A 10,198-nucleotide genomic window follows, 5' to 3' on the forward strand; every position below is an offset into this window, starting at 1 on the left:
AGGCTCAGCCACCAATATAGGGGACAATGGGACTGCATGCAAGAATTAAGAGAGCTGAAGGCACAGGCTGAGACATGAAGCTGGAGGGTTTAAAACATAAAAAAACACAGTGGAAGCTTCTCTTGTGGGTTGGGTTTACACCTCCAACTACTTGCCTGCTTTAAATGACTCTGTTCTTTTTTAAGGATTTGCTGTTCTTTGAACGGGAAGTATCCTCCTAAATATCTTAAAAAGTCAAACTTGGAGTTCATCGAGGTTAAAGGAGTTTTACAAAAACCCTTGCTGCGTTTACTTATTGTCCTCGAACACTTAGTCATACTTGGGAAAATTCTGGATTTTTGTCTGAAATTGTGCATTGTGCCAATAAAAGTTTCAAAAGTCCCCTCAACTCACCGAAACAGGAAGTAAAGAAGTTAAACTACATGATATCATACACAGGCATTCCCCGAAATCAATCTCAACCAAATGGAAAGCTGCCAAGTCCCATGTGAGAGGTCAAACAGAGCCCTATTTTCAGATTGTTAGGGCACAAGACATTCTTTTTCCTAATAAGTCTCATCTCCTTTTCTGAAGACCCTGATTCATGCTGGGGTATTGTTCAATGGTCACCATTGGCCCAGAAGTACTTTCACCAAAGTGCCGGCTCAGTAATACAGGTTCTGAGCGTTGCTGTTTTGGTATAAAGAAAGAACTTGCATTTATATCATGCCTTTTATGACCTCAGGACATCCCAAAGTGCTTCACAGCCAGTGAAGTACTTTTTTGAAATGTCGTCACTGTTGTAATGAAGGAAACGCAGGGCAGCCAATTTGGGCACAGCAAAGGTCCCACAAACAGCAATGAGATAAGGGCCAGGTAATCTATTTTTTTAGTGATGTTCACGGAGGGATAAATGTTAGCTAGGACACTGAGAACTCCCATGCTCTTCTTCGAAATAATTCTTTTACATCCACCTGAGAGGGCAGACGAGGCCTCGGTTTAACATCTCTTCCAAAGGACAGCACCTCCGACAGTGCAGCATTCTTTCAGAAATGAGTCTACTCCAGTAGAGTAAGGCCAAATCAGCTGAAGGCTCTGCCACCAATATCAGCTGAAGGCTGACACTGGAGTGTCAGCCTAGATTTTACATTCAAGTCTCTGGAGTTGGCACTTGAATCCACAACCAGAGGCAAGACTGCGACCCACTGAGCCACAGCTGACACCTGACACAGTCAGCTCACTGTATGAATGCTTTAATGCGCACCTACCAAATTCCTGCCTATGCTATCTTTATGCAGACGTTAACCAGCTTAAACATTTAAAAGCTGCATTAAGATAGAGCAGGCAGGAATTTGGTCTCAACATTCACACCACCAAAAACAAATTATCTGGTCATTTATCTCACTGCTGTTTCTGGGATCTTGCTGTGCACAAACCGACTGCCACATTTGGCTGCATAACAAAAGTGAGAACGCTTCAAAAAAAATGTAATTAGTTGGCTGTAAAGTGCTTTGGGACGTCCCGAGGTGCTATATAAATGCAATTGCTTTGCTTTCATCCACTCTGCTCATATTAAAATACTGCCGACAAGAAAATAGACCCAGCGATGTTATGTTAATAAATTAGGCTAAGCAACAATGTTCGTATAATTATTATCACTGGTTGGTGGTGAAACAATGCATCAGTAAAGAAAAGAAAGACCTGCATTTATATAGCGCCTTTCACAACCTCAGGACATCCCAAAGTGCTTTACAGCCAATGAAGTACTTTTGAAGTGTAGTCACTGTTGTAATGTAGGAAATGCAACTGCCATTTTGCGGCGGGCGGGGGGAGGAGGAGGAGGAAATGAGTCTACTCCAGTAGCGAATCGGCAGCCTGTTTTACATCCTTCTTTTCTTAGTAAGTTGCATTTTATTGGATCCAAATGAATAAAAAGGGCACACTTTAAGCTGCAATTGTTCTGCCGATCTCACTGAATATCTCTGCAGATTTAACGAGAACATTTCCACAGAAGTTATGAGATATTCTCCACAGATTCCCACTGCCCTCCATGTCACGTCCTGTCAGTCACGGCCTACGTGACTACGTCTGTAAACGATGACGCTGATTGGTGGGCCAACCAAAGATCTGTACATTCAAAAATTATCAATTTCTAAGCAGAAAATAAGTCTTCATTTAAAAAAAAATTTGTTTGGCACCGCTTCAATGAAGTTATGAAGCAATGACGTCAATTGTTGTGAAACACGTGATTGTGTCATTTGCACATCACATATGTGCAAAAATGACGCATGATGTTCCTGCCCTTCCTCTGACACAGACACAACTTTTGCATGTAGGCATCTCTTTAACGGCATCTGTGCGTCAGCCTTTAGTGCATTCACCCTCCCTTCCCCGTGCCTCCCGCCCTTGGAGACAGAGCCTTTAGGCACCTTGGTGCCATTATCTGGACCTCCCTAAACCACCCCACTTCCTCTTTATTGTTCTGTCTCAGGATGTGGGCGTCAGTGGCAAGGCTGGCATTTGTTGCCCATCCCTCATTACCCCTGAGAAGGTGGTGGGCTACCTTCTTGAACCGCAGGTGATGGTTTTTGATTCAACTGAGGGGCTTGTTGGGCCACTTCAGAGGGCTGTTAAGAGTCAACCATGTTGGTGTGAGACTGGAGTCACATAAAGGCCAGGCTGAGTTAGGAGGGCAGGTTTCCTTCCACTAAAGGACATTACTGAACCACTTGGGTTTTTATAACAATCTAACAGCTCTTTATTTCCAGATTTTTTTAAAACTGAATTTAAATACTCAAACTAATACAGTGGGATTTGAATTCATGTTCTAAGCTAGATTATTAGTCCAGATTTATGAGCCCAGTAATATAACCACTACACTACCCTACTTCATACTTTGATCTTGGCTTTAAAGAACCTTCTTAAAACTGGTCTTTTTCACTAGGCTTTCCAACCCCTAACCTTTGCACCATGGTTTAGGAGTAATTTGTTTAATCCTTTTCATGGAATCATAGAATCATACAGCACAGAAGGAGGCCATTCGGCCCATCGCATCTGTGCTGGCTCTCTGAAAGAGCTATCCAATTAGTCCCACTCCCCTGCTCTTTCCCCGCAGCCCTGCAATTTTTTTCCCCTTTCAAGTATTTATCCAATTCCCTTTTGGAAGTTCCTACTGAACCTGCTTCCACCGCCCTTTCAGGCGGTGCATTCCAGATCATAACAACTCGCTGCGTAAATTTTTTTTCTCCTCATCTCCCCCCTGGTTCTTTTGCCAATTACGGTAAATCTGTGTCCTCTGGTTACCGACCCTTCTGCCACTGGCAACAGTTTCTCATTACTTACTCTATCAAAACCCTTCAGGATTGTGAACACCTCTATCAAATCTCCCCTTAACCTTCTCTGCTCGAAGGAGAACGACCCCAGCTTTTCCAGTCTCTCCACACAACTGAAGTCCCTCATCCCTGGAATCATTCAAGTAAATCCCCTCTGCACCCTCTCTAAGGCCTTGACATCCTTCCAAAACACGGTGCCCAGAATTGGACACAATACTCCAGCTGAGGCCTAACCAGTGATTTTCTGTATGATTTTCTTATTTCTTCCCTCGCTGTGAAGCGGGTTGTTTTCTACATTAAGAGCGCTGTACAAATGCAAGTTGTTGTCGATGGAAACCTAAGCATTCAGGTTGTCTGCATGGGCAACGTGCAAATGATCACAAGTGTCTGAGATCTGTGTGCTGAATCAGAAGACAAGGCAGCACCGCCCAGCCTTCGCTATGGTCTGATTCTAGTCTGGCATGTTCACTGTATCATTTGGAGAACATGTTCAAACTGTGGAGCGACTGTAAATAGCACATGAGTCACGCACCCTAGTAGCCAAGAGCCAAGGAGTGCTCAGAGAGATTAACTATCATTAGGGGTCCTGCCAGGAGTTTAACACTGTTTATATTACAGCTGCATTTGTTTTGCAGATTTGGAGCTGATTTGCAATAAGCGATCGGGATTAAATAGCGTAGTCGTGTGATCGAGGTTTAAGAGGGAGTTAGATAAACAACAACAACTTGCATTTATATAACGCCTTTAACATAGTAGAACATCCAAAGGCACTTCACAGAAGCAACAAAATTTGACACCGAGCCACATAAGGAGATATTACGACAGGTGACCAAAAGCTTGGTCAAAGAGGTAGGTTTTAAGCAGCGTCTTAAAGGAGGACAGAGAGGGGTAGAGAGGTGGAGAGGTTTAGGGAGGGAATTCCAGAGCTTAGGGCCTAGGCAGCTGAAGGCACGGCCGCCAATGGGGGAGCGATTAAAATCGGGGATGCGCAAGAGGCAAGAATTGGAGGAGCGCAGAGATCTCGGAGGGCTGTAGGGCTGGACGAGGTTACAGAGATAGGGAGGGGGCGAGGCCGTGGAGGGATTAGAACACAAGGATGAGAATTTTAAAATCAAGGTGTTGCTGGACCGGGAGCCAATGTAGGTCAACGAGCAACTTGGACAAGTGTGGATTAACAAAGGAAAGCCAGCACGGATTTATTAAAGGCAAATTGTGTTTAACTAACTTAATTGAGTTTTTTGATGAGGTAACAGAAAGGGTTGATGAGGGCAATGTGGTTGATGTTGTGTATATGGACTTTCAAAAGGCGTTTGATAAAGTGCCACATAATAGGCGTGTCAGCAAAAGGGGCAGTGGCAGCAAGAATACGAAATTGGCTAAGTGACAGGAAACAGAGCGTAGTGGTGATTGATTATTTTTTGGACTGGAAGAAGGTATATAGTGGTGTTCCCCAGGGGTCAGTACTAGGACCGCTGCTTTTTTTGATATATGTTAATGACTTGGGTATACAGGGCACAATTTCAAAATTTGCAGATGACACAAAACTTGGAAGTGTAGTAAACAGTGAGGAGGATAGTGATAGACTTCAAGAGGACATAGACAGGCTGGTGGAATGAGCGGACACATGGCAGATGAAATTTAATGCAGAGAAGTGCGAAGTGATACATTTTGGCAGGAAGAATGAGGAGAGGCAATATAAACTAAATGGTACAATTCTAATGGGGAGTGCAGGAACAGAGAGACCGGGGGGTATATGTGTACAAATGGTGGCAGGTCAGGTTGAGAAAGGCATACGGGATCCTGGGCTTTATAAATAGAGGCATAGAGTACAAAAGCAAGGAAGTTATGTTGAACCTTTATAAAACACTGGTTCGGCCACAACTGGAGTATTGTGTCCAGTTCTGGGCACCACACTTTAGGAAAAATATGAAGGCCTTAGAGAGGGTGCAAAAAAATTTACATAGAATGATTCCAGGGATGAGGGACTTCAGTTATGTGGATAGACTGGAGTTGTTCTCCTTAGAGCAGAGAAGGTTGAGAGGAGATTTGAACAAGGTGTTCAAAATCATGAAGGGTTTAGATAAAGTGAATAAAGAGAAACTGTTCCCATTGGTGGGAGGGTCGAGAACCAGAGGACACGGATTTAAGGTAATTGGCAAAAGAACCAGAGGTGACATGAGGAAACATTTCTTTACACAGCATGTTGTTATGATCTGGAATACACAGCCTGAAAGGCTTTCAAAAAGGAATTGGATAAATACTTGAAGACAAAAAATTTGCAGGGCTATGGGGAAAGAGCGGGTGAGTGGGACTAGCTGGGTGGCTATTACAAAGAGCCGACATGGGCTCGATGGGCCGAATGGCCTCTTTCTGTGCTGTAACCATTGTATGATTCTATGATCCTAGGAGCACAGGGGTGATGGGTGAACAGGAGTCGGTGCGAGTTAGGATACGGGCAACAAAGTTTTTGGAGGAGCTCAAATTCACAGAAGGTGCAAGGTGGGAGGCCGGCCAAGCGAACATTGGAATTGACCTGAAGAAAAGATGGAATGAGTGGGGGAAAGTGCTTAAAATGGTGGTGGAGTCAATGTCACCGGCGCAATGGGACAAAAGGCCTCCTTCTTTACTGTAACTTTTATGAGGGTGAAATTCAACTTCAACGGCGACGCAAAACAAGTACTAGTGATCGGACGCCCGTTATACACCCCCCCCGATATACACCCCCTGATATACACCCCCAGATATACACCCCCCGATATACACCCCCCCGATATACACCCCCCGATATACACCCCCCCGATATACACCCCCCCGATATACACCCCCCGATATACACCCCCCCGATATACACCCCCCGATATACACCCCCGATATACACCCCCCCGATATACACCCCCTGATATACACCCCCCGATATACACCCCCCCGATATACACCCCCCGATATACACCCCCTGATATACACCCCCCGATATACACCCCCTGATATACACCCCCCGATATACACCCCCCGATATACACCCCCCCGATATACACCCCCCGATATACACCCCCCGATATACACCCCCCGATATACACCCCCTGATATACACCCTGCCTATTATACGCCACCCCGTTATACAATCACCGTTATACACACTCCCCATTGTACACCAAGCCCGTTATACATCCCGCCCATTATACACCCCCCGTTATACACCCCCTGATATACACCCCCCGATATACACCCCCCGTTATACACCCCCCCGATATACAACCCCCGTTATACACCCCCCGTTATACACCCCGCCCATTATACAACCCCCGTTATACACACCCCGTTATACACCCCGCCCATTATACACCCCGCCCATTATACAACCCCCGTTATACACACCCCGTTATACACCGTGCCCATTATACACCCCGCCCATTATACACCCCCGTTATACACCCCCCGTTATACACGCCCCCATTATACACCCCCATTATACACCCCCCGTTATACACGCCCCCATTATACACCCCCGTTATACACCCCCCCGTTATACACGCCCCCCGTTATACACCCCCCATTATACACCCCCCCGTTATACACCCCCCCGTTATACACCCCGCCCATTATACACCCCCGTTATACACCCCCCCGTTATACACGCCCCCATTATACACCCCCGTTATACACCCCCCATTATACACCCCCCGTTATACACCCCCCGTTATACACCCACCATTATACACCCCCCTGTTATACACCGTGCCCATTATACACCCCGCCCATTATACACCCCCCGTTATACACCCCGCCCATTATACACCCCCCCGTTATACACCCCCCCGTTATACACCCCCATTATACACCCCCCATTATACACCCCCCGTTATACACCCCCCGTTATACACCCCGCCTGATTTTCCTTTCCATATATCATAGAATCATACAACACAGAAGGAGGCCATTCGACCCATCGTGCCTGTGCAAGTTCTTTGCAAGAGCTATCCAATTAGTCCCACTCCCCCACCACCTTCTTTCCCCAGACCCCTGAAAATCTTTTTTCCCTTTCCAGTATTTATCCAATTCTGCTTTTGAAAGTTACTGTTGAATCTGCTTCCACCGCCCTTCAGGCAGCGCATTCCAGATCGTAACAACTCTCTGCGTTAAAAAAAAATTCTCCTCATCCTCCCCCTTGGGTTCTTTTGGCAATTTTCTTAAATCTGTGTCCTCATCTCCCCACTGAAATCAATTGAGAGGAACATGGGGGCGGGGTGTATAATGGGCGACTAATCCGCTTCTTGTGCCCCCTCCCATAGTCGAATTTCACCCCATATAATTGACCAGAAATTTAACTGGACCAGCCATATAAATACTGTAGCTACAAGAGCAGGTTAGACGCTGGGTATTCTGTGGCGAGTGACTCACCTCCTGACTCCCCAAAGCCTTTCCACCATCTACAAGGCACAAGTCAGGAGTGTGATGGAATACTCTCCACTTGCCTGGATGAGTGCAGCTCCAACAACACTCAAGAAGCTCGATACCATCCAGAACAAAGCAGCCCGCTTGATTGGCACCCCATCCACCACCCTAAACATTCACTCCCTTCACCACCGGCGGACCGTGGCTGCAGTGTGTACCATCCACAGGATGCACTGCAGCAACTCGCCAAGGCTAGAAGGACAAGGGCAGCAGGTACATGGGAACAACACCACCTGCACGTTCCCCTCCAAGTCACACACCATCCCAACTTGGAAATATATCGCCGTTCCTTCATCGTCGCTGGGTCAAAATCCTGGAACTCCCTACCTTACAGCACTGTGGGAGAACCTTCACCACACGGACTGCAGCGGTTCAAGAAGGCGGCTCACCACCACCTTCTCACGGGCAATCAGGGATGGGCAATAAATGCTGGCCTTGCCAGCGACGCCCACATCCCATGAACGAATAAAAAAATAATAATTCTACCATAATCCAACGATAGCCCAGAGTAAAACTTCCATCACTTGATATTAAAGTGGACCTGAGCTGAGCAGCGAACTCGTGTCAATATCCCGTCATTTTGTTTTGTGGGGAGGGTGAGGGGGAACTTATGAGGGCTGCAGTGTAAACATGGCCTTTGACCCCCTCGTGACTTGATGAATGGGCCCCCCTGTTTGTGCAGGGGCCTGCTGTCGGAACACAGACCAGAGCTTTGAGTCAAAGCTGCAATTTAATTACTAGCTGCTCACCAAGGTGTGTCAGTGGACAATGCTGACATATGCAAATCTGCGATGTAACTTGATCCTGCTTCAACTTGCCTGTTCGGTACTTAACATACCCAAGATCATCATGCGTGAGGCGTACAGTATTACCCCTTTACAAAAGGGCACATTTAATCATTTTCGGCCAAACATTAACAGCGCTCTGGAATACGGGCCTGTTGTTTTTGGGTAAAGGAAGTGTCCTCCTGTTAAACCTGCTTGAGTGCCCGAAAGTGCGTTAAACAGAAAACACCACCAACCATTTAGAAAGCCTATAAAAGTTTGTGATCTGTGAAAGCGCTGCAGTTAGCCCATTATATATTAACAGTTTACCTCGCCCAATGCTTCACTTGTATGAGGCCCTGGGATCACTCACCAGCATTTCCAAATAGTTCCTGCACAGGCATGTGGAGAAGGTGGGGTTGTTCTCCTTCGAGCAGAGAAGGATAAGGGGGAGATTTGATGAAAGTGTTCAAAATCATCAGGGGTTTCGATAGAGTAAATAAGGAGAAAATGTTTCCACTGGCAGGAGGGTCGGTAACCAGAGGACACAGATTTAATGTAATTGGCGAAAGAACCAGAGGGGGAGAGATTTTTTTTTTGAACGCAGCGAGTTGTTTTGACCTGGAATGCACTGCCTGAAAGAGTGATGGAAGCAGATTCAATAGTATGTTCCGATAGCAGGCCCGTGCACAAACAGGGGGGCCCATTCATCAAGTCATGAGGGTTCAAAGGCCATATTTACGCTGCCGTCCATCATAAGCTCCCCCTCCCCACACAAAAAAAATGACGGGATATTGACACTAGCTCACTTCACAGCTCAGGTCCACTTTAATATCAAGTGATGGAAGTTTTGCTCTGAGCTATCGTTGGATTATGGTAGAATTATGTGGGGTGAAATTCGACTACAGGAGGGGGCACAAAAAGCAGATCAGTCGCCCGTTATACACCCCGCCCCCATGTTCCTCTCCATTGATTTCAGAGGGGAGATGAGGACACAGATTTAAGAAAATTGCCAAAAGAACCCGAGGGGGAGGATGAGGAGAATTTTTTTTTAACGCAGAGAGTTGTTACGATCTGGAATGCGCTGCCTGAAGGGCGGTGGAAGCAGATTCAATAATAACTTTCAAAAGCAGAATTGGATAAATACTTAAAGGGGAAAATTTTGCAGGGTTTTGGGAAAAGAGCAGGAGACTAATTGGATAGCTCTTTCAAAGAACCAGCACAGGCACGATGGGCCGAATGGCCTCCTTCTGTGCTGTAAGATTCTATGACTCTAGGTCAGTGTTGGGGGTGCGTTGCTTTATCTTTCAGTTCCAGTCTTTTCCCCCAAGAAAGTCTCTTATCGCTGTTACCACACCCATAATGAACTGCCGCACTTAAAGGGGTGCAGAGATGTCAATGGGCGTTAATTAACTGAAGTTGGCTCCGAATTGCACCAGTCGAGTTCTCAAGGGTGGATTTTAACCCGGAGCAGGTTTTGGACGGGAGTGAAACACACTCTATGGCCTATCTTTCAGGTTCCAGTGAATTTTAACTCCCAGGCCTCATTTAAATGTGGCTGAGGGAGCAGAGCGGTTGCTGGCGGCAACCAAAGTTCGGGCGGACGTTAGCATCCGTGTAAGTGGCGGGGGTGGGGGTTTCTTGGGAGGGAAGAGGTGTGGGGGGTGGTGG

General features: G+C 46.4%; 1 long non-coding RNA gene across 3 annotated transcripts in view; it reads right to left on the reverse strand.

Moving 5' to 3' along the window:
* Nucleotides 1-8,359, reverse strand: part of LOC137334549 (uncharacterized) — a 54,739-nt gene extending 46,380 nt beyond the window's left edge. For all 3 annotated transcript variants that reach the window (XR_010966174.1, XR_010966172.1, XR_010966173.1), the window contains exon 1: nt 8,091-8,359. This is a non-coding gene — a long non-coding RNA (uncharacterized lncRNA). The remainder of the gene's footprint in view (nt 1-8,090) is intronic.
* Nucleotides 8,360-10,198: the final 1,839 nt, after the last annotated feature.

This window comes from Heptranchias perlo, chromosome 18, assembly GCF_035084215.1.
Source record: "Heptranchias perlo isolate sHepPer1 chromosome 18, sHepPer1.hap1, whole genome shotgun sequence".
NCBI classification, from domain to species: domain Eukaryota; kingdom Metazoa; phylum Chordata; class Chondrichthyes; order Hexanchiformes; family Hexanchidae; genus Heptranchias; species Heptranchias perlo.